The sequence below is a fragment of the Tupaia chinensis genome, unplaced genomic scaffold (genome assembly GCF_000334495.1).
Source record: "Tupaia chinensis unplaced genomic scaffold, TupChi_1.0 Scaffold000316_1, whole genome shotgun sequence".
In the NCBI taxonomy this organism is placed as follows: Eukaryota; Metazoa; Chordata; class Mammalia; order Scandentia; family Tupaiidae; genus Tupaia; species Tupaia belangeri.
Window position 1 is genome coordinate 6,210,068 of NW_006159809.1, and position 4,806 is coordinate 6,214,873.

Consider the following 4,806-nt stretch of genomic DNA (forward strand, 5'->3'; position numbering starts at 1 on the left):
ATGATGCAAAGTATCTTTTAATGTCTTTATTGGTCATTTGGGTATCTTCCTAAATGAAAAGCTTATTATATACTTTGCCCATTTTTTATTTGGGTTTTCTTTTTATTATTGAGTTGTGAGAGTTTTATATGTATATTCTGGATAATAGACCTTTATCAGATAGACGACTTGCAAATATTGTTACTCATTCCATGTGTTGTCTTTTCACTTTCTGAATTGTGTACTTAGATACATAAAAGTTTTTAATTTTGTTGAAGCTCAATTTGCCTACTTTTCTTCTATTGTACATGTTTTTGTTGTCATGTCTGAGAAACTAAAGTAAAAAAGATTTGCATCTTTATCTTCTTCTAAGATTTTTATGGTTTTAAATCTTCTATTTAGGCCTTCAGTCCTTGCCTTAGCCCATTAGTGTTATAAACAAAGACCTGACACCCAGTGATTTATAAAGAAAAGAGGTTTATTTGTCTCATGATTCTAGTGGATAGAAAGTTCAAGAGTATGTAGACAGCATCTGGTCAAGCTCTGGTGCTACGTCACAACATAGCTGAGAGAAATAAATAGAAAGGAAAGTAGGCACATGCAAAGACAGAAAAAATTGCAGGTGGCCAATTTGCTTTATGACAACCCACACTCATGGGAACTAATTAGGGAGAACTGAGATGGGCCGGCCTTTATCTATTCATGAGAAATCCACCCCCGTGTCACAAACATCACTCACTAGGCCCCACCTCCCAACACTGCTGTAGTAGGTGTCAAGTTTCACATAAGTTTTAGTGGAAACACTTAAATCATAGCAGTTCATATTGCATGAATTTTTTAAATATGGTGTCAGATTGGTTAACTGGTTCTTTACAGAGGTCCAAAAGCAGGGCAATATATAAAGGATAGTCTTTCCAATGACTGGAGTTCTAACAATTGGACACTGTATGCAAAAAAAAACCCCAAAAAAATGAAGCTTGACCTAAAGCTTACATCTACTCATTAGAAAAGAGGAATCAAGGGGCCAGTATATGGCGTAATGGTTACATCACTGGACTCCCACATAGTTAACCATGTTCGAATCCTGGACCTGGTGGCTTAAAACTCACACTGGATGCATGTACGCATGTACCCAAAATCCCAAGAGGAGAATGGAGAAGGAATTGCATTGCGGCATTGCCATTCCCCCGGGGGGCTGATTTTTCATTTTCTGTCTTTCTGTCTTGCTCAGTCTTTCCGGTGAGAGCATGCACCCTATAACAAAAATCTCTCTCTCAAACAAGAAAAAAAAAAAAAAGAGGAATAAACAAGTTAATTTAAAGAGAAACTTGGAGCGAATATCATATTCAGAGCCTTTTTGGGGACAAATGGTAAAGAGATGGAGAAGAGGTCATTCTCTTCCTTTTCACATAGAATCCAGCCAAGCTCTGTTCTGTCAAGAACTGGAAGTTTCAGCAGCTCATGGAAAACACACCTTGGCATGGATAATGTGGGCTCAAGCTAGACAACAGTGTGACAACTTGACTATTTTTAGAGCTGAACTAACTTCACAGTTCATCTCACAAAGCACTAGTCCAAATCAGCCATTTGAAAGAAAGCACAGGAAAGTACAAATGTCAAGCCCTTATTAAATAATAATGACAGGCCACTGATATCCAGGAACTGGACACACATTTCCTAACCCAATTTATTTTCTTACTGTCCTTGAGACATTTAAAAGCCTTGATGATTCTTTTTCTCTATTACCTGGCCATAAGTACACAAATAAGAGAAGTGGGATTCATGTTGGAGAATGTTTGTTTTGAATCAAGTGAGGTGTTAGAATAGTGCTGGCAATAGTGTGTGAGTCAGTGTTTAACTTTGTGTATGATGTATCTTAGTCTTTCTAAGTCTCTCTCTTTGACAGTAAGAGGCTAGAGTTCTTACATTTCCTATTACTCATAAATCCCCTGAGCTGAGAACTCCTGGCCAATCCTCAGAACTGAAGAGTAAATTTGAGTTTTAAACAACAGTTGCTATGCTGAGAAGGTGTTGTGTTTTATCTATTTGTTTCTCAAAAGCAAACTGATTCCAGAGAATATGAGGTGATTAAGACCTGAATAGAAGCTTTTTCTTGGCCCAGTTAAGAGTTTCTTTTCAGTCCACTCATCTTCAGGAGATCAGGAAGACAGGAAGGGAAACTGGGCTTTGGGGTCAGGTAGATACACCCTGGTTCAAAACCCAATCTAGTCAGGTTTTAGCTGGGTGATTATGAGTAAGTTTCTTAAGCTAACTAGTCTCAGTCTTTCTAAGAGCAACAACCAGGACAATAGTACCCATTCTGTAGGATTATTGAGAAGATTAAGTGCAGTAGTGTAGGTGAAAGCATATAGTAGGCATTCAAAAAATGTTAATCTCCATTTTCTTTTTCCATTTAAGTGGATGGCTGAAATTTTTCTCCTTGATATCTGTATTAGTTAGAAATGAAGCACGGCTTGGTGTAACACCCAGGATGACAGTGGGTTAAATGAGAATCTTATCTTTTTTCCATCTAGTGTCTAGAAATGAGCAATCCAGGTGGTCTATGGACTCCATTGCTCTATCATCCTTAAGGTCCAGGATGGCTCTTCACTACAACCTTGCTCCATGAAGCAGAGTGAAAGGAGGAGAAAGAAGGCTTGTGTACCATCCTTCGGGGAAATTACTAGTTTGTCTACATTACTTGCCTTCACATCCAGTTTATCAGATCATACTTTCATGACCAACTAGCTTATAAGAAAGGTTGACAAGCATAGTCTTTATTTTGAGCAGCCATGTAACCAGGTAATTGAAGGTTCCATTACTTTAGAGGAGAGAAAAATGGATATTAGGGGACAACTTGCAGCGTCTGCTCAGCATTTCCCCCTTTATTCTGAGCTCACAGTTGAAATTTTCTTTTTTTTTTTTTTTGTTCAGTTTATGCTGTAGGACATGTGCACCTACTAGAGAGAGGAAGAAAGGGAAAGTGAGAAAGCACCCTCCTTTCCCCCCCCTTCCCCAGAGGGATGGCCAAGCTGAAATCCCTTCTCCTCTTGGGATTCTGGGTATGCACACAGACAAGCCCAGTGTGTTTTTCAAGCCACAGTCCCAGACTTGAACTGCTCCATTGGCCATGTGGGGATCCTGCTGCCTTAACCACTGCACTACCAGCTGGCTCTCACAGTTGACATTTTCAAGCATAAGTGCAAGCTATGGAGTTACAAAATCAAATCAAAATAGTCTTATACCATCAAAAGATGCACAGGCTATGCTATATTAGAAAAACATATATAAAAGACATCAGAAAAAGCATAACTAAAGACCAAGGATTATAAAATGCCAGTGTCAATCGATCAGTATTAAAATATGCATGGGGACTTCTTAACAATATGGAGTTCTTGGGCTGGATGTTTTCTATGTTCCCCTCTAGATCCTTTTTCTTCCATCTTCTCTATGGTCAGGGCCCCAGGAGGCTGATTTTTAGGGCCACATTGAGATTCTTGTACCTTCTGCTTCCACTTGATTTTGGCCAATGGAAAGCCACAACAGGAAACTGAGGAGGATGTAAGAATGTGGAGTTGGAGAGCTTAGTTCTCTAGCAGCTTTCCCACAGAGTGCCACAGGATGGCTGTCCCTTTCTTGAAGTCACAGTTCCCCTAGGGAAGCCCTTCATGTGCTCTGACCCCTTTGTTTCCAGGTTCCCATATCTGCTCTCACTGTCTGCTCCCTCTGGCCTAAGAAGGGTGATGGCCCCCTGCTGTTTCTAGTTCCAGGATACTGCAGCTACCACTTGTGGCTTTCCCTGCCCCAGAACTACACTTTCAATAGTGTCTCCTCAAATTACCCACTTAACGTGAGCCATCTGTTTCCTTCCAGGACTTGATCAATGCTTAAAGCTCCAGCACTACAACATCAAAAGGCACAAAGCAAAACCCATTAAACTTGCAAGAAGAGATTTATAAAAGCAAAATCTCTTGAGACATTTTTAACCAATTACTATCCATCTCAACAGTTTAAGCAATAATGTAAAATTTGCATCCTAGATAAAAATAATACATATCTGGGACTAGCACTTGGCGCGGTGTTAAGGTGTTAGACTCCCACATGGCTGACTGAGGTTTGAGTTCAGACCTGACAGCTTAAAAATTGGGCATATATGAGTGTGTGCCCAAAATCCCAAGAGGAGAATGGAGGAGAAGGGATTGCAGTATGGCCATCCCCCCTCAAGGGGTGATTTCTCACTTTCCCTCTCACTGTCTCTCTCTGGTGAGTGCACATGCCCTACAGCAAAAAACTAGAAAAAAAGGTACATTTTCAAATGCCCATGGACAATTTAAAACATTGAGCAATATCTCCAACAAATATAGCAAAAGATAACATTCTTAACATGTAAAGTGCTTTGAAACACAAAGAACAACTTCAGGAGAAAGAAAACATTAATAAACATATTTAAATAAATTTTAATGACTGGTAACCAGAACATGCAAGTTAAATTAACAACGAGTTATCTTTTTTTCACCTAACACATTAACAAAGATATAAAAACAGTGCTTGAAAGAGTATGGTACGTCACTGCTGTTCACAACCGTTAGGAGTATGAACTAACAAAATCTCTCTGGAAATTAATTTGTTCATATATTAAGAGCCTTCTAAAGATTTATAATCTTCTGATCAGTAATTCTATTTTTAGGAATTTATTATAAAGAAATTTTTTTTGTAGAATAAAGGTCAAATTTATTAGGAGATTAAGAGAAGTATTATACACTTACTATAAATATTGCACAACTGAGTTTGTTCACAGTCAAGCACAGAGATATAGACAGGGCCAAT